Source organism: Akebia trifoliata, chromosome 15, assembly GCF_017979445.1.
Source record: "Akebia trifoliata isolate Shusen 1 chromosome 15, ASM1797944v1, whole genome shotgun sequence".
Taxonomy (NCBI): Eukaryota; Viridiplantae; Streptophyta; class Magnoliopsida; order Ranunculales; family Lardizabalaceae; genus Akebia; species Akebia trifoliata.
In genome coordinates, this window is record NC_141389.1 from 17,000,640 (window position 1) to 17,021,548 (window position 20,909).

Consider the following 20,909-nt stretch of genomic DNA (forward strand, 5'->3'; position numbering starts at 1 on the left):
AGTTCGAGTCGTGACCTATGGGGAAGGTTTCTAAACTCTAGGCTTACTACGTGCAATGCATTTTTATCTGGCCGCCCTTGCCCAAGCACACCTATATACCTTTCGATACGTGGTGACTTGGTTTGATATACCGTATAGGTGATAATCTAAAACCTCAATTCACTTCTCTGAAGTCAAAAACAGCCAGTTTGATCTCCAGTTGAGAGGTGGCGCACAATGCTGAGCAAGGGCCCACTTAAATACCTCTCGTCTAGAATAGACGTAGTCTATCCCCCTCGTACAGTAGGGTACATCGGGACAAGATCTTGCTTAGGCACCGGTTTTGACCAAGAAGTGCAATTGATATACTTAGATTACCTTTTATACCTACGGGTACGAGTCAAGAGCTGTAGCTTTCATAAATGGTTTGGCATCCCACGAGGGGACCGACCACGTACTAGTACTACGTTGGCAATCGGGACATGTGACTGTGTGGCTTACAATAGGACAAAGGCTTAGGTCACCCCAGCATGGGTGCATCAATATGTCTCTCAGAATCACCTGATCAGACGGTATTGATGCCCCAGTTCGATATACCCTAAGGTACGTGACTGGAGCTGTGGGTTTCATGAATGACGTCGCATCTCCGAAGAGATCGGGCCACGCACTAGTGCCACGTTGGCTAAATGGGATGTGTAAGTGAGTAAAGCGGTAAACGTGCATGTGGTGTGTGCAAAGTAAGGTGGGGTGTGCCCGGGGCCTTTTCCAAACAAATGGGCCCATGGCCCAATCAAACCAATCATTATAACATGAATTATATGGATCTAAGCATCATTCCAATCACATAAACATTTAATCATGATCAACATTATGACCAACATCAAACATGCATTCCCAATGATATTATGGCACATTAAATAGGCAATTATCATGAATTAATAATATGGTCCGAACCATGGAAATAAGCATGCACATCACCTTCATATACCAATCATGGTAGTTTATAGTCCCGATCATCGCAATATTTTGATAAATTTTATAGTCCAATCAAGGGTGTTTTGGGGCGACCCGAAATAATTCAAAATTTCTAAGGGTATTGAATTGAAGGTATAATGATGATTGATGAGATAATGAGGATGGTTTTGTTCATTTTTTTATTTTTTATCTTTATTATTTTTTTTTTTTTTAAAATTGAGCCCAATCGAAAGAAAATTAGAAAACGAAATAAAACCATACAACAAGCATATGTTGCTGTTGAAAACATTGAAAAAACATTGATTTGCTTTCCTTTTTTTCTTTTTGTTAAAACTTCTTATTTTGATTTCTCTTTTTAAAAAACAAATTAATTTCCCCCCTTTTTATTTTTAGGGAACAAATCGATTTTTTTTTTTAAAAAAAAAACTCAAAATAGTTTTGTAAAACAGATTATACGTTGCTGTCCAAAATCCGACCTCATCCAGCACATGTTGAGATCAGCCTTGCTGTTTTAAAACAGCAGGATAACGTAGAGCTCGCCTCATGACAGCAGCTTATCATAGAGATCAGCCGCGGCTTAACGTCGAGATCAATTTATAACAACAGTTTAACGTCGAGATCAACAGTGGCTTAACGTCGAGATCAACAGCAGCATACCGTCGAGATCAACTTATAACAGCAGCTTAACGTCGAGATCAACAGAAACTAATCGTCGAGATCAACTCATAACAGCAGACCAGCGTCGAGATCAACTCATAACAGCGTCGAGATCAACCTATAACAGCGTCGAGATCAGCCTGTAACATGGGATTTTTCGACGAATTGTTCACCATTTCAGTTCCGTGGCGAGAGAAATCTCTTTATGAACTTCTCTAATGGTGATTGGAGACTTTTACTTGAAGAAAGCAACGGGATTTAAAACTTTCCTTGCGCTTGAAATCGAAGTCACACGTTCCCAAATAAGTGAATAATCGATCGTAAAAAAGAAAACCTCACAACGGTTATAATCAACACAGTATTCATCTGGGAAAAACCGTGATGAAGAAAATCAACATCGAACACAGTCACGCGATCTCCAACCTCCAGCAAATCTCGTCCCTTATCAGTCCATTAGTTCACCACTTTCTTGCTCGGTTGCGAAGACAAACCCGAAACAATTAATGACTAGATCGTTCGAGCTTCATAAATTAATACATGGAGTTTGGAAACCTCTGGGCAGCAGAACGCTCTGTCGAGATTGGTTAAGCCGAATGGGGAAGAAGACGTTGGAAATAACTTTAAAAGAAAGGTTTTTACTTAAGACACCCCATTTAAAATCGTTGAGTTTTTAAAACTTTCAAAATTTTGTACTCAAGGCACACCAAGAGTAGCTGCTGTTGGCAGAAACTCAAAATTTTTTTTTTTTTTTTTTTTTTTTTTTTTTTTTTAAACTCTATATGCTGTCAATGGACAGCATGTCTTGCCTAATAAACTAAATGTTAAATCAAGCACGCACCCAAATGTTAAATCAAGCACGCACCCAAATTTTCAATTGAAATATACTTGTATATTAAAAAAAATGATGGTCCAAAAATCTCATCCTCAATAAAAGTATTCCTTCGAAATCTCGTTATTATTTCGGATCATTCCGAATGGCCCTTGATTAAACCATAAAGATGATATGTTAAATCAAAGTGCTCCAAGTAGAATCAAACAATCAATGACGTACCAACAAGAATAAAAATAATAAAGAAACAATAACATGAAACTAACTAAAAATTAAATAAAATAAGCAAAACAAATAAAACTAGGTCATTGGCAATGTCCCCATACTTGGGATTTTTCAAGTTTGATCCTCAATGTCCCCAGTGGAGTCACCACTGAAAGCGCCCTCGATCCGCGGGGTGCGCGGATCCGTTTTTGACCCTTGAGGTTTGGGAGTCGCCACCTAGTTATTACGGTCTAGGAACCGAATAATGACTCTAAACGGATAAAAACTAATCTAAAACCAAGAAAACTGAATTCGGGGATCATGTTACGGGATTGGAAGGTGTCAGGCACCAATCCCGCCCGGCCTAAGCCGGTCTCTACTAAATTCCCAAGTAGATTACATTGCTAAAACCTAGATAAAAATAGAAAATAAAAAATAATACCTTTCCGATGCAAGGACTTTACTCCCTCAGATCTGACAAAAGAGCTCCTTGTACCGTGCTCCCTTGCTACGTTCTGCTTCCGGATTTGACTTCGGATCTCCGAGGTAAGGTATCTCCTTGTTTTTTGAATCTGAACTCTTCAAGTTCGTTACGGATTTGGGGATGTTTTTAGAAGGCTTTTGGGTATTTTCTAGACTAAAATTGAAGGAGGGATGTTAGCTAAGGAGTTGGGGCTCCAAAACTAGGGTTTATGGGGGGCTATGGGGGCTTCTAGACCTACTTCTCCTAGGGTTTATTATTTGATACGAAAATAGGGTGTGAGCACCTCTATTTATAGATGTTTTTTAGGGTTGATTTGGATAGAGTTAGTGTTTAATTAGAGATCTTTTAATTAGAGTTGTGTTTTAATTTGACTTGTTTTAGGTAGAATTGTGTTTTAATTAGAATTGTTTTAGGTAGAATTGTGTTTTAATTCAAATTATTTTAGGTAGAATTGTTTTTAAGTTAGAACTCTATTAGATAGAGTTATTATTTAATTAGAATTCTATTATGACTTTTGGTCTTATTTGATTGACTTTTAATGTTTTGACTTTAGTCTTAATTGATTGACTTTTAATATTTTGACTTTAGTCTTGCTTAATTGACTTTAATTCCTTGACTTCAGTCTTGCTTGATTTACTTTTAATTTTTGGAGAAGGCCCCCTTCATTATTTCTTTAATTCTTTGGACCCCCAAATGGAGGGGTCCTTAAAGAAATATCCCACGAACCCTCAACGATTTTGCCTGAGAGCCCGATTGATCGATTTTTTAGGTTCAAATTTTTAAATTAATTTCATTAATGTTTAACTTTAATTATTTAATATTTTATTTATTAATTTCGAATTTTTTAATTATGAAAATTGTGAAATTACCATTTTACCCCCGGAGAGGACTTTTCACGTTTTAAGTCGGTTTTTAATGTTCTAGGATGTTTTAGAATCGATTTTTCGTAAGGAATTCAATGAGAATGTTGGTTTGTGTCATTTATGAAAATTTTTATGTGAAATGATTGTGAACTTTATGAGGGGCATTTTCGTAATTTTGTCAGATTCTGTTAAAATTGGTGAAATGATTTATTTGGTTCCGATTTGTTATTTTATGTGTTCGAGAGAGTTTTCCTAAGCGTAATGTAGGCTCTAGAGTTGTTTTGATGTTAGGGGTATTTTGGTAATTTGGTAATTTTTAGTGATTTTTATCGTGAAGCTTCTTTTTGGTTTGCAAGATGATGATTTCTATGTTTCTGGGGTCGTATTTTCCTAGCGTAGCGTGATTTCTAAGGTTTTGTCAGTTCGAGATACCTCATCTGGATTTTTGAAACAAATCTGGTAACAAAATAAAGTAATAGAATACACATCCATCATTGGGAATCTTTGCGATCGGGTTGACGAGTTGATTAATCAGGCGAATGCAAAAATGGGGTGTCTACAGGTGCACCTGGGACATTTTCATGAATCATAAGCATACAATCATAGTTGTAAACATGAGAATGTTCACTTTTGAACTTCAATGCTACGTGGTTTGGAGTCGCCACCATTCTTTTTTGTAAATGGGTGTGAATGGGCACCCGAATCGATTCTTTTGAAAATCATTTTTATGACATTGTAGTGACTCTCAATCATGGAAAATGTATGGTCTACCTAAGATCTAAGTAAGGGGATTCGGTTAGAGAATGGGAAAGGTGTTAAACACCCCATTCTCTCCACCTATAGTGGTTACCTTTAGATTTGGCCATTTTTTAAAAGAATAATATAACAAGTAAAGTGCATGGGATGCATGAAGTGGGTGGGTGCACATGGTGTGTATGTACCTCTTTAGAAGAGGATTTGATGTTGGTGTTGACATAAGAAATATCTTATGAAGAAGACATTCTATGGAGTCAACATACTTTTGCATGAGTTGAGATGTTGGTTTAGGATTTTAGAGAAATTCCATGGATGGAGTACCCTTAGATCCATAACCTTAATGCATGCATATTTAGCTAGAAACTTAGTGTTTTAACCTCATCAAGAGAGTTACACATTTCTTCATCATAGCCAAACATGTGTGAGGTGTGTGCATAGTGTACATTATGATGCATGATATGAGAATGGGTTAAAAAGGGTTTCAACCTCCATCATTTCAACCAAACCGCCTCAAGCATTTCATGCCCAAGGTTGAGGTTCAATCTACTCGGGATGAAGGAGGGTTCTCCATTACATCCTAAGGATTTCTAAAAAGAAAAAGGGATGGTTAGAGGAAGAAGATGCAAGTTAAAAGAAAATAAATAAACAACTACTATCCTACCTTGTCCCCTTGGAGGTCTTGGATGATCTTGGGCTTGAGAAATGAATTTGAGAGTTGAAGGACGTAGTTGAGGGTTGAGAGAGTTGAAGGTTAAGAAATGAGTAGAGAATTTGGTAAAGTTTTAGGTTGAGAGATGGGGGGCTTGAGAGCATGAGTTGTTCTTAGAAAATGAGGGTATTTATAAAGTTTTTGAAAAACTTTTGGGGATAAAGTAGTCCAACCCTAAAAATAAAGAAAATGGACATGAGGTTTAGGTTGTTTCTTTTTGAATTTTCCATTTGTATGAGGGCAAAGATGACATTTGTGAAGAAACCCTAAAAACATTCTTTGATCCTTGGTTTTTTGATAAATAGAGGTGAGAGAATAAAAAAACTTTTGGAAGGACGAATAAGGGAGTGACATGTGTAAAGGTGGAGTGGTAGGTAAAAAGTAAACCTTGGTTCATTTGTAAATAACTCATAAAGCAAGGGTGGAAGTGTATTTTTGAAATGGACCAATGGGAGGACAAAAGTATTTTTGGGAGGGTGAATGGAAGCATGACATGTGTAAAGGTGATGTGGTAAGTAAAAAGTAGATCTTGGTTCATTTGTAAATAACAAATAAAGCAAAGGTAGAAGTATATTTTTGAAATTGACCAATGGGAGAACTCCATGTATGTACTTGAAGATTCCCACCTTTTGAGGGCATAATGGGAAGTTCTCTCACCTTTATGGATTATTACCAAAGACCAAATAACCTTTTTGGTTTGACTAAACTTTTTGAGAAGGGTATTATTGAGTTTTCAGAAAGGGGAAGTTGACCCTCCAATTAGATGATGCATTGGGTGTTGGGAGCTTATGAGGTATCAACATGTGTCATCTTGTGAAGGGGTGAGAGAATGGACTTGGAGTGGGCTTGGGTTTGGGTTAGGATATGGACTTGGGTTTGGGCTTAGGATGGACTTGATGTTGGGTTTGGATATGGACTTTATTTATGGACTTGGGTTAGGATATGGGTGATAGACATAGGGTTAAAGTGGATTAGGGACAAGGTATGGAATGATATGAGATGCAAATAGTATGCATGTATGCATGAATATGATGCCAAGTGGTAATGTGGGTCCATTGAGAAGTTTAAGTCTAACTAGGAATCAATTCGAGAAAATTTAGATTTTCCTAACTGATTCGTGCAAATTGGGGTATCTACAATAGTTATCACAAAAGACAATAGCAAACACAAATAACTAAAGAAAGAAATAAGGGTTAACTTAAACTAAGGACTTCTTGGGTCAAATAGGTTGACCTAAGTAAAAATCAACCAAAAGAAGTCTTGGATCAGGTCAAGCTTGACCCTAAAATCCATAGTGGAGTCCTCCTGGAATCACCTTGGTAGCTTTTTCATTCCAAAAGAGGTATGTAATTGAATTGAGGGATTTTTTGGGAATTGGGAGTCACCACCTAGTTTAGGTTTACGAACCATAAAATAAGTCCAAATGGATCCGGATCGATCCACAAGTAAGAGACATGGGAAATGGGTCAAATTACAGATTTTATAAAGTATTAAGCACTTAACCCGTCCGATCGAGGTGATTAGTCTCTACTACAATCCAAGACTATTTTATGTTCAATAGGTGAAAATTAAAGTCAAGTTGAAGTCAAAATAATCTTAAAGTCAATTGAAAGAGACTAAAATAAAGGCCAAAGGTCAAGGCAATCTAAGTTAAGGTTCTTAAGGTTATTCATCATCATGTTGTGCCGACATTGCCAAATCAAGCCCTATGGCTTAATCGAAGCTCATCACGTAAATTCCTCAAGATTTGCACATTAATATTTACAATTGATATTACAAAGCTTGCAAGCAAAAATTAACAACTTGACTTAGGGTTTGTTTTTTTTAGAAATTTTGTGAGCCATCTCATGAATAAAAAAACAAATCTCGACTTCTCCACGTGTACGAAAGTCATCAAGTCAACTCAAAAATTGCAAAAATAGCGTTGATGAGCCAATTTCTCAAAAGCATTCTAATTTCATAAGTCAAAATACTTAAGATTTCTTTCTACAATTAATGAATAAAAATCATGAGGTTTCACAAAAAAGAGAAGAAGAAAAAAAATCCATTAATCCAAGATCTCCACAATTAACGAATTAACTCGCTTTATTCAAAATTAATTTGAATCGACTCGACCTAAAAATGAATATTTTAAATCTCAAAGTATAACTTATTAAAGTTAATAAATTAACCTACCCAAGAAATCCAACATTTTTTTCATATCCATCATGCGAATTCGAGGATCGCAAGTTGACTCAATAAGCCAAAAAAAAAAAACCTACTACATGAAATAAAAATAAATGAATAAAGATAATTGACTAACCTAGATTAAATAAAGTATTTCGATATCCAAGGCCCTTCAGAAATTCACCGAATCGCAAGTAACGAACTTGTCGTCCGAAACGCACAAGGTTTTGTTATTTTATATGAATTTGTGAGGTGAAATGGCTGCTATTTTTTGTGAGGCTAAGAAGGATAAATGCTATAAGTATTGAGAAGAAGGGTGAGGTTTAGAGTATCTAAGGTCTGAGAGAGGGGTATAAAGGGCTACTAAAAGTGGAATAAAGTTCAGGTTTGTTGGTTGCTAAAATGAATGGGATAAAAGGTAATATTTGGGATTGCAAACGAAGAAGGAAGGCAATGGAGGAAAGCTGTTGTGTTGGGTTAATGGTGAGGAGATGTTGGTTATGCTGAACGTGAAAGAAAGGGTGAAGACGTGGAAAAGAAAAGGATGAAGGATGATGGTATGTTGAGTGAGTGAAGGTTGAAACGAAGAAGAAGAAGAACGATAGTGATGAAGGTGACGCTAGGGCTGTGTTGTAGACGTGTCATTGAGAAAGAAGAAGTGCAGGTACGACTCTTTCTTCTCTTTTCTCTCTGTTTTATCTTTTTTTCTCCAAATTTTGATCTCTTTTTCCTTATCTGCATTTTTTTCTTTGAAATTTTCGATGGCTAAATTCTAGAGAGAGAAACGCAGGGGGAGGGGTGTTTTTAGAGAAAGAGGGGATAGAGTCCCAACATGACTCTTTTTTTCACTTTTGTGATCTAGTCAAGAGGGACACATCGAGTCCTTATGGGACTCTCTATTTCACTTCGAGTTTCAATTGAACTTGTCTATGATTGCATGCATTTTATGAGTAAAGTTGTAATGATCATATCGATCTCGTCAATCTTATGATGTTCCCTCCCTTAATTTCTATTGGTTAAAAATATTATTAATTTTGATTGATTGGTGTTTGATTAATTGTTTTGATTGATGATAAATGATTGGTGATTTTGAATTAATTGAATGAAGTTTTAAGTTTAATTAAAGCTTTAAATTATTAATGGTTTAAATTTAATTAACTGTGTCGATTGGTAATTTTAGTTTTATTTTAAAGGTTTGTTAATTGGTTTGATCAATAGATTTTTCAGATTTTTAAAATTTTTAAAAATAATTTGATGAACTAGTAATTTAATTTGTTATATCTAATTGGCCAATTGGTGGTTCATTTTAAGATCAACTAGTTAGAATTATTTGGACGGATCGAAACTTGGTTTAATTGGCTTGATGATTAGATATTGAGTCCCATTAATTGTTTAGGTTTTGATGAGTTTATTTATTTTTTAATAAGTTATGTATTCGAATTTTTATTTTTATATCTTGGATTTTAATTGTTTTCAGATTATTAATCCTATCGTCTAATTCAAGAAAATATTATTTACATCCCCACCTTTGTTCAATTTAGTGTTCTATTTTTAAATTGGGGTGTATTAAGTAAAAGTGTATATCGTGAAGGACAAGGACCTTGAATTAGGTTTTGAATGTTTCTAGTATAAGTTTTATATTTCTACTCCCTCAAGTTTTAGTTTTAAATTTTGTTATTTAATGTGAAATGAAAATTGTTATTTTATATAAAAAAAATTGTCATTTCATGTGCAAAATTTTGTCATTTTATGTGATCATTTCAATCTTAAGCGTGCATAATATCTAAGTTGCGTATGCAAAAAAAAAAGAGAGAATGGGGAAGGGCTGGGAACGAAAATGGGAAAACAACTTCTCACAAGCTTTCGATTCTTCATATGTATTGTGTGTTCACTATTAGGGATCCACAACAATCGGGTGATAAATTTTCGGATTGGATAACCAACAAAAGGGGTGTCTATTGGTATGGGTCGTCATTATTTCTATAAAAAATTAGTATGTTTATACTCTTTTTAACTTGTAGAAAAATAAGGAATCGAACCCAAGAGAAATGGGGATTGTTACCAAGCTAAACAAAATGAACTTAATCTGAGTTACGGATGCAAAACTTCCACATAACTCCAAAACTTAAAATGGAAATTCAACATATTAAAATAATTTTCTATTGTAATTTTTTTATTTGGAAGTTCTTGAAAGATTTTCCTCTACAATCCTAAAGCATCGGATTATGATTTTGGATGTCACAAGGTGAGCCCAAGAACTCTTAATAAGGGTGGAATCTTTACTGACTTGGTAAAGCCAATCAAAATTTTAGAATGAGAGTGACATTTTCTTGACTAAGTTGAGATTTTAAGACTTACTAAAGGGTAGTTTTGCTCAAATGGATCATCACATTAGAAATCCAACACCACAACCTTAAAATTTCATTGAAAAACTTTGATCCAAATTTATGTTTTTTAATTTTTTAATTTTTTAATTTTATTTTAAAGTTTGATCCATAATTTTGGAGGGTGCCGAACGTCCACGTACTCCAAAACTTAAAATTCAAATTAAACAGCAATCAATAACCATTTTTGTAATTTTTGTTTGTTTGTTTGTAAGTTGATAGATTTATTTCCTCTACAACGTTGAAGCATCGGATCATGATTTTGGATATGTGTGAGCCCAGGCAACGGTGAAATACATTAATTAATTTAGTAAGGCGAGTTCGTCTCTCAGATAAAAACCCTCTTACAGAGTTGTCTCTCTCACTCCCGACACGACTAACCTCTGAAAATCGCCAAAGTCGACAACACCATCTGCAAATACAAGCGAGGAAATAGTCTACAAATCTAAGCCGCCAGGTACGCCATTTATTCAAATCAAAGAAACCCTGATGTCTACTCTCTCTCTCTGTATAAGAAACAAATAGAACTTTATTTTGATTTTTATCACTCTCCTCTAACCTAACAATAGATCCGTGATTTTTCTGAATAAAAAGGGAGATTTTCTTGTGCGAATCTATGTTTTTAAAGAGATTATACCGTGCAAAGAATCTTGAGAATCTCAGTGTTTTTTCGCAATTGTAACTTGCTTTGGTGGAATGTGTCAATGAGAATTGTTGTTGCCTCTGGCAACTGTTTGTGTTTTTTTCTTTTTTATTTTTTATTTGAGTTTTTATATGTTTTGGATTGTCTCTGCCGAAACTTTAGGATACAAACGATACAAAAAAAACTTATAACTGAACGATAAAATTCTGCATGCATGTTTCGTCTCAGGATGCTGAAATTCTGAAACGTTTTGTACAAAACATTACGAAAGGATACAAAATTTTAAACCATGCCCATTGCAACATTATATAGTCAATTGGCATTGGAAAATCTTTCACAATGGTCAATAAAATCTTTTGTGCATTTCTATAATTTTTCTTTCTTCTTCTTCACCAACTAAGTAGCCTATTCTCTATTCTTCCTAAAGTAGAACAAATTTAGAATGGATAAAACATAGGTTATCTTACATCAAATTCAAAGTATAAAAAATAAAATAAAAACACAAGGGAAAGCAAGTACTAAGAGAATGAGATAGGGAAAGACCTCATTCTTACATTAATCTTTGATGAAGGATAGGGCCCTCACCGATCATAGCTATTGATGACAAGTTCATTCACTTGGGCTTAAAATGGATCGGATTTTATCCGAATTCGATTTTTAGCAGGTTTGGTTCCTTCTAGTATAACCGAATTAAAATATGGGTTGATGTCCCTTAACCTGAGTCGGATATTGGTCGGATATGGATCCATCCCTATATCCGAATGATATATAATTTTGTACGCTTTATTTTTATATTTTTTAGTCTATCATTCATCAAAAAATGAGTATTAGGTGTAGTAGTCAAAGCTTCTCTTCTAAAGGGGAGAGGTCTTGAGTTTAAGTCACATTTAAGCCATATTTTTTAATAAATTACTTTGAAATGGTTTGAAATTATTTGACTGACTGACCCGAATCAATTAATTCGGTTGGATTGGATTCGGATATGGGTTTAATGAAAATAAAAAAAAATTCAAATATGGTTTGAGCTAGTAGGATCCAAGTTAGATCCGGATTTGGATCCCAAATAAAAAAATCCGGATTTGGATCCCAAATAAAAAAATCTGGATATGGATATGGGTAGACACATATCCGACCTAAACACGACCAGCTTTAAGCCCATCATTCACAGCCCACGTAATTGTGCATATCATGTTTTCTAAATAGGAATCCATCTATATTTAGTTACTCTCTTTTAATAGTTGTTATTAGCAAGTGATAAGAATTAATCACCTTAGATTTATGTTAGCAGGTGATAAGATTTCAACAATGTGGGTGTAATCCTAACATCTATATAATGGGTTAATTTTGATTGAGAAAGAAAGGAATATATTCACAATTTTTCTCTTCACCCCCTCTCATGATTTTTCACTTTTGGATCTTGGGAATCAAGCTTCAAATCATCGAGTATCAGAGTCATTGATTATACATGACCACCATGAGAATGCAAAACCAGGTAAAACGCCTAGAAATTGATCTATCCATTATGACTAATCAGTTAGCCAAATTACTGAAGCATCAAAAAAGGATAACAATGTATCTTATCGATCTGAAGGATTTCTAAGCAAATACTGATAAGAAGTTTTCCACTTATAAGGATGTTGTTGACCTAAATTTTGTATAATTAAAGCATGCTGTGATCTATCCAAAATTTCTTGCTACAAGGGGCAAGAAGGATCGTTGATTTGAGACCTACAACCTTGGGTATTCCACCACTCACATTTCTATTGTTACTAGCTCTCCTTCTACACTCCAACCAAGGTTTAATAGGGATGATCCTTTCAATTAGGTGTACCAAGCTCAACTTTTTTCAAGTATAATAAGATTTGTCAGAATCTTGCTATAGATAGTTTTGTTCCATTGTTTCAATTTTTTTTTACAAAAATTGAAACGATACCAAAACATTTCCAAAATATTTCGAGACATACAAGACATTCCGATACAATAATTTCAAAATTTAAAGAAAGCTTTTAGAGGATACTAAGGTCAAGGGGCACATCATCTGTTTGAAAACACACGGTTATTTCAAATATTTACAAAATAAGAAGGGGCAAGGTCTAAATGGGTCAATCTAGAAGATGAGAACGAGGTCAAGGGTATGTCATTAGTTCGAAAACACGGATTTCTTAAAGAAGAAATAGAAAACGAATTCAGAGGAGAAAACGAAAAGAGATGCAAAGAAAATGAAGAAGAATGATACAAGGAAGAGAAAGGAGTTGACCTAACAAAAGAGAGAGAAGATGCAAAGAAAATGAAGAAGAATGACATAGGGAAGAGAAAAGAGTTGACCTGAACTCCAGCACGACTCTAGCGCAACTCCGACAATCCAAGTACTTGAACGTGAATGATGAGGACATCACAAGCATACCCTTCAGAATGTTCTAAAGGAGGAAAATACACTTAGATTCACTGTGGATGGACGGAGTATGGACATGAAGTTCATGGACGAGCACCATTGGATCCTTCTCATTGGGTCATCATATTTCATGTTTTTATTTAGTTTATGTTTATCAATCTATTTTAGTGTTTAGGATGAGTATTTGATGTCATTTTCATATTTAATTAGCCTATGGTATTAGTATAGGTGTTTAGGGGAAATGTTATAACTTTATAATGATTTTTTAATGAGTTTTCATAGGCTGAAAATTCAAAAGAAATAAAGTAACGGGATTGGGACATAAATGGTATTTATGATTTTGTTTTATTTAAGTTGTTTTCATTTTATTAGTTGGATGGTTGAGATTAGATTTACGGTTTAGAGAACATCATAAATACTTGCTTATTGCTATAATTTTCTTTAATGATAAATAAAATTGAGATGGAAGCTTTGATATTCTCATTAATGGTGTGGTGTGAGGTTATTTTGGAGTAAGTCCAAGGTAACATTAATTTTCTCTATTGAGGTAGGTATTTACTGTTTTCTTAACATCTTCCTTCTCACTTTCTTTATTAAATTTCTATTTTAAACCTCTAAAACATCAATAAACCCTAGCCAATCCATTCTATAAAGTTAAATCCCTCGAAATTCTTTCATCCGTTGAAATCTAATCCTAATACTCTTAAAAAATAGACCTAACCTTTCCCTACTTGAACCACATCATTCCTTACCATCCAAAAATCTAATCACCTTCTGGTTTTTTAGCCTACAATTTGTCCAGACCTTGTTAACTTGCAGCCCCACAAATCAACACAACGTATCTTGCAAAGTTTGCATTAAAATTGAGCCTACAAATCTATTTTGAATATCTATCTGAAATCCTAGGCTAGAGGAAGACTTGTCTTCCATTGAAACATATTATTAGTACTTGAATAGCTATTACTTTGGGATTGTGATGAACCTTAGGACTATTTTGATTATCGCTTAGATTCTCTTGAATATACATGAATGTATGAGCTTATGATTTATATTTGCATTGTTTATATTAATTCAGTCCGATCTCATATTTATTATCCTAGGGTAACATTCACGGTCCTACATCAAAGGACACCTCTCTCTCTTTGTGGTAAAATCAAATTAGACTGAAAGAAACTTAAATGTTTCGATTCCATACTCATTTCACCTTGGACTGTTGAAAACCGAGATGTTTCAACCGAAACATTCCGAAAAGAAATGAGATTTGGAACTATAATGCTACCAACAAAATTTCCATGGACTTTTTCCACTTAGATGAGACAGTGATGCAGGACGATGAGGGGAGAAAAGAAAAGAAAATTTGATTTAGGAAAAATAGGGGATTTAGGAAAATCTGTTTGGGGATTGGGTAAGGATTTGGATAGGAAAGGATAATTTAATTTTGGATTTTGGGCAAGTATAACCACAATTTCAATGAAAATAGTTAAAGGTTAAGAGAAATGATAAAAGATTATGCATTGAGGTTTGTAGGTTTTAAGAATCAAGAATCAATAAAAACAAAATAATAGAAAAGAAAAATAAAGATTAGAGGAAAAAAGAGAAGGGGTAGAAAGATAAAACCTTGGAATTACACTAAGAATGGTAGAGAATTCACTTCACTCCATGAAAGAAACACATTCTTTATTCATTAAAATCTTTATTATCATTCATTAAAACAAAAACCCTAATACAATCTATATAAAGAAAATAAATTTAAGAGCCCTAGTCAAAATAAAATACCAAATAAATAAATCTAATTTTAATAACTTTTTCTCTCCTAATAAACTTAAATAAAAGATGAACTAAAGTTACTAAATTGCTCCTAAATATTATACTAAGACCATGGGCCAATAAAACATCAAAATAGGCCCAAAAGACATGAAAATAAAGTCCTAAAACAGAAATCTAGATAAAAATTAAAATCTTCTCTTTAAGATTTGACGCCCCCATAAGAAAGCCTTCCAATAGTACATTGGATATAGGATGTGATTGCTACTTGGACAAGGGAAGAGTTTCGTTCGGCGTTGTACATTCACTTTGGTGCAATCAAACACACTAGACCTAGAGCGTTTTTTGACCGATTGCAATAATGTGGGAATGTGCAAGACTACCCTGATGAGTTTTTCAAGCCTATCCAACTTGACAATATGACTACCTGAATTATGTATGGTAAACGCATTTGTAAGTGGCTAGCAGGATGACATTCATGGCGAGGTGAAATTCTTCAGCCGGACACATTGATTCAAGCAAATAACCATGCTTGGCATGCTAAAGAGAAGATTATTACACTTCAAAAGCCCATGACTTCAACTACAAAACATTTTATCTCACCTATCTCATCGACTTATTTTCCATAGCTGATGGCAGCCTCTAAGACAGGACCAACACTGCCTACCACTTTTCCCATTCGATGACTTACTTCTACCAAAATGGATGAACCAAAGAGTCATGGATTGTGCTTCAATTGGGATGAGCAGTTTCAAAATCTCATTTTAGTTTAAAAGAAATCTTCTAAAAATTGGAGCAAAATTTATCAACAAGCATGACATATTATATTAAGTAACATCTATGAAACAACTTATCAATAAAAAAAAAGTCTGATATTCTGAAATAGGATAAGAAAATATCCTATACATGCAATAAACAGTTCTTTGGGAAGAAAAAATTGTGTTTTTTAAGAAATATGTTGGTTGAGATGTGAACCAACTTAAACCCAAAAAATTCTAATAAAGATTTTCAGTATCTGAGTATGCTTTAATCGATTATCCAAGTATATGACTAAGATTTCTGAGTTTCTGTAGTTTCTGAGTTCTAACGTCAAACAAAGATTTAAAAAAAAAATCTGGATGAAACAAAGAGAGAGTGATGCGTACCAGGCAGCACAACAGCAGTCATGCAGCATTCTATTCTTTTACTCCTTTCTTCTTATTTAAGAGAGAGAGAGAGATTGTGAATATATTCCTTTCTTTCTCAATCAAAATTAACCCATTATATAGATGCTAGGATTACACCAACATTGCTGAAATCTTATCCCTTGCTAACATAAATCTAAGGTGATTAATTCTTATCACTTGCTTGTAGCAACTATTAAAAGAGAGTGACTAAATATAGATGGACTCCTATGTGGAGGACAGGATATGCACAACCACGTGAGTTGTGGATAAGCTTCTCATCAATTGCTGCGATCGGTGAGGGCCCTATCCTTCACCAAAGATTAATGTGAGAATGAGGAGGTCTTTCCTTATGTTCTCTTAGTGCTTGCTTTACCCTGTGTTTTTTTTTTTTTGTTGATGTTTTGAGTTTGATGTAAGATAATCTATGTTTTATCGATTCTAAGTTTGTTCTACTTTAGGAAGAATAGAGGAAGGGTTAATTAGTTGGTGACGAAGAAGAAAGAAAAATTATAGAAATGCACAAAAGATTTTATTGACCATTGTGAAAGATTTTCCTATGCCAATTGGCTATATATTTTAAAGGGTAATTATAAAATGTTGCAATAGGGTTAAAAGTAATTCTGGTAGGTTGAATAAGCTTGTGGATTGTGCTGTGGGTTTCACGAGGGTAGGTTTGGATAGTCCCTTTTCCTTGTGACCCAAGAAGGGATTGGCTGGGCTTTTTATGGGTTCAAAATAGGAAATAAAAGAAAAAAAAAAAGAAAAAAAGAAGAAGAAAAGAATACTAAGAAGAAGAAGATGATAGATTTACCTTGGAATCACACCATTGATTTCCATGGCATCACCAATGCCTCAACATTCAAGCAAGAAAAGACAGCCAAGTTACTAACTTACTGATACACATGATTGTTAGGAAGCATAGTTTCTACATGCATTGGGGAGTACTCTTGATACTTCTTACCCTAGGAGACCATGTTCACACTTCATCAATAAAAATAGGCATTACATAAACATTCAATTATAACCGGTTTTTTATGTCTCTCAAATCACTATAATATTCTTGAGGGGGTAAATTTCAGCGTACACCTCTAGATTAGAGGATTGAAGGGTTGGTATCACTCCTTTAGATGTCGCCTCAATCTCCTTGCCGGATGGGTACCTATTGATGACACTTTGATGCTCAAGCTAGTAATAAAATAGGCACAAGTATTATCAAACCTTACTTCTTGGGTCGACAAGCACTCCTCCATTGAGGATATCAAGGCCACATGAAAAGGAAATATCTCATTAGTTTGTGGCTTAGATCTTGAGGTGCGTGTGCGGAGATACCCCAATAACTTTATTTAAAGGCAATATGTGGTTTTTAAGATGTTTTAATTTTAGCTAGTCTTATTAATAAGCTATGAATATTTCAATTATATTCTCTTTTTTTCTGGTTTGCCATTATTCTTGTGCTACACACACTAAAGAATGGTGACTTTGAAACTAAATGGCATTTTAAATCCTTTACCAATTATTGCCCAAAAAGTAATGTATATTTAGTTTTATTTTTTATAACCATTACTCATGATGCCCTTTTAAGCTTAACGTCAAATTTCAAAGGAAGTAACTTACCAATGACAAGCTATACAAGCTATAATATGTATGAGTGGACTTGGAAATGTATGTTTTTGTCAGATGAAGGAATCATTTCTTATTTTCAGAACCCTTTTAGTCCTTAACAAGTTTAACTATCGTAGAATAATTTGTGATGCATGACATGCATAACAAACAATCTAAACATAGTTCTTTATCAGTCTTGAAAGGGGGTTTAGAGTTTTGTTCTGGTTTTGTTTTGGTTTTGGGCTAGCTTCCAGTTCTGAGTTCATTTCTTCTTCATGTTTTGTTTTTTATTTGTCTTCATATGAACCTTGTTCTTGTTCTGTTTTGCATACATGTAGTTGACCTTGACAGAACGATGCTCTTCCTTTTACTCTTGGAAATGAGCTTACTCTTCTTTGTAAAGATGGACAATCAGGCCTTCCATGGAGAATTCCTTGGACTTTATGACAGAGTGTGTTACCAAATCCTTCTAGGAGGGTGGTAGTTTGTCGATCAGAATTGCCATTGTGAATTGTTCATCTACATTCATTCCTTAGTCAATATTTTATCTGCAGCTTGTGTGATTGAGTAACAACGAATTATTGCCAGCCATCTAAAATTTCAAATATCAATTTACGATGTGTATTTTTTTTTTGTTTTTTTGTTGGAGCATCACAAAATATGCTTGGTCATACTAAAATCTGCATTGTAATCCTATGGGTCATCTGCTAGGCAATATAAAATGTAGGCTTTGCGTGTGAAATTAACCTTCCTGCTTGCTGCTTCATATTCACTTCTCAAACGTGGTGCCTAAGTAGAAGAACATCGTTTGTTTCCACATCTTGTGGTTCATCCCTTTAAATTGGTAGGGATTGTGGTCAGAGGAAGCATAAGAGTTCGGTCCAATTTTCTCCATGTTAATATTTCTCATATTAATAAGAAATATTTGAGATACATTAATTAACTTGGGTTTATACCTGCTTTAAGCAACGATGGCCTAAAAAAATGTGAATTATGTATGCCACCAAAAAAAAAAAATGTATGTTGCCAAAGGAACATTGAATTTTGCACTTGTATATCTATGAGTTAGAAGATGTTCTGAACTTGTTATTAGATATTTTGAAATTCCAAGAATTGTTATTTTATATTTATATAATCCAAGTAAATTAAGAATATTTTATTATATATTCAACAATATACTGATAAGTTATGAACCCAGAACCTCTCTTTTACAAAAGAATAACTTGATTTTGGGTTTTTGCTGAAAGAGGGTAGTTTACATAAGACTATTGGGGCTGATCAATGTGTAAAAATAGAGAATGAGATTTTTTGTAGGTAAGGGCTATGCATGTGATGAATGCTCAAATCAAATGTTGATAATCCTAATAAAACTTGTACCTATTCTATTTGCTTGTCTTTGGTGAATGTGGCATGTTATAATTTCTCGTATTAATTAGAAATATTTGAGAAACATGAATTCACTTGGGTTCATACCCGCTCTGCTTTAAACAATGACGGCTTCAAAAAATGTGAGTCATGTATGCAAGCAAAAAAAAAAAAAACAGAACCTCAAATGGATGTGGCCAAAGGAACATTGAATTTCTAAGAATTAATGCAAGTATCTATGAGTTAGTAGATATTCTAAACTTGTGGAAGTAAAAGATACTTGGTAACATTTATGGATGATTAATCTAAACTTGTGGAGGTAAAAGATAGTTGGTAACATTTATAGACGATTACTCGAAAGGTAAACATTTGTCCTTTATGGATATAAGAGTGAGTCCTTCAAAATATTCAAGAACTTTATTTTGGAGTAGAAAATCAAAATGATAGAAAATAAAAAGGAAGGTGCTAGCTCGCTAAGTTGGTTAAAATGTCGAGTAGGTTCAAAACCTGCCTCCCACTAGTTACTAACTACTAGCCTTGTTGCTTATCAAAAAAGGAAAAAGATAGAATAATGAAAATCTTAGAAGTTATAGAAGCATGGAGTAGAATTCTACATTTTTCAACGAGTTCTTTAATAATAGGGAATGATCAATGAAACGGCATCATGTTATTCTCCGAAAATGAACGAAGTTGCTTTGAATGGAAACATATAACCTTTACTGAGCAAGTAAGTGCATTACTCATTAATTCAAGGGCCCCTTCCAATATGTGGATATGGGATTTTTTAATAGAGTTCTTCGGTCTAAATAAAAATAAATAAATTATGGAAAGGTAGAAAAATGAACTAAAGTTATGATAGGGTTTGGAGCACCTAGCTTATGTCAGATTGCTTGATTGTTAGAGTCCCAAAGATGGAAGCCAATCTTCTAAGTGCACATTCCTAGGTTATGAATGCAATTTATTTTGAGTATAAATTTCTATTTATATCTATAAATTAACTATTAGAATAATTGAGCCCCTCAATTAGCATAGATGGACCTAAGTAGGGCTGGCAATGATTTGGTTTTTATCTGGTATCCGGTCCTATCCGATCAAAAAAATTGGATTTGGATATGTAATTTAGTTTTGACATATCTGGTTAACCTTCGGATTGGTTTCGGGTTTGCCTCGATCCAATCCAATAAAAACCCGATCCGATTTATTATATTCTTTTTAATATATATGTAAGCAAACTTTCGTCAGATTTGTTTCAATCCAATGGTAATAACAAAGTGAATTGTACAATTATTTGGTTACCACTTTTCTTTTTTTCTTTTTCTCTTTTCATTTTTTTTCCCAAAAGCCATAGCCCTCAACCCCACTGTAAAATCCCTAATTTTTTTCTTCCCAAAATCATTGTCATCAACCTCACCCATGAATCCTCTTAAGGTACACACACACGCACTCGCTCTCTCTCTCTCCTCTTTTTATTAGGGTTTCTTCTCATTTTAAGCTCCATTAATGGTGGATCGAAGTAAATCTGAAGAGGAAGACTCCATTAATTGCTGATTGAAGTAAATATAAAGAAGATGAAGACTCCATTAATGACAACTCCTCTTCAGGTACGCTGGCTTCAACCATGTCCATTGACTTCAAGTGAGGACATATCTTGATCCCGTAATCTTCTCAACAGAATCTAGATCCAAATCTAAGGTTGCTGGCTCCCCACAGCTTGGCGGTGATATGGATAGATCTAAGGTTGCTAGCTTCAACCATGTGCATTGATTTCTTCTCTCTGCCATCTTTTCTCTTTGCTCTTCCTTCTTCTTTTTGGTTGGTGAAATTGAGGATTTAAACCTAACTTGTGGATCTTTGAGAATAGTCATCTTTCATCTTTGTTCTTCTTCTTCTTTGGTTGGTGAAACTGGGGATTCAATTAGTTTTTTTCTCCCCTTTTAATCCAACCTTTGATCTGTGAGTATGTTCATCTCT

At 34.3% G+C, this 20,909-nt stretch overlaps 1 protein-coding gene across 14 annotated transcripts in view; it reads left to right on the plus strand.

Moving 5' to 3' along the window:
- The first annotated feature begins 10,062 nt into the window (after window positions 1–10,062).
- The window catches only part of LOC147384448 (Pentatricopeptide repeat (PPR) superfamily protein), a 34,909-nt gene continuing 24,062 nt past the window's right edge, over window positions 10,063–20,909 (plus strand). For 6 of the 14 annotated variants that reach the window (XM_086426445.1, XM_086426454.1, XM_086426455.1 and 3 more), the window contains exon 1: window positions 20,273–20,675. The gene's annotated coding sequence lies outside the window, so the exon portion shown is untranslated. The other 8 variants (XM_086426444.1, XM_086426442.1, XM_086426447.1 and 5 more) reach the window with 5 other exon arrangements.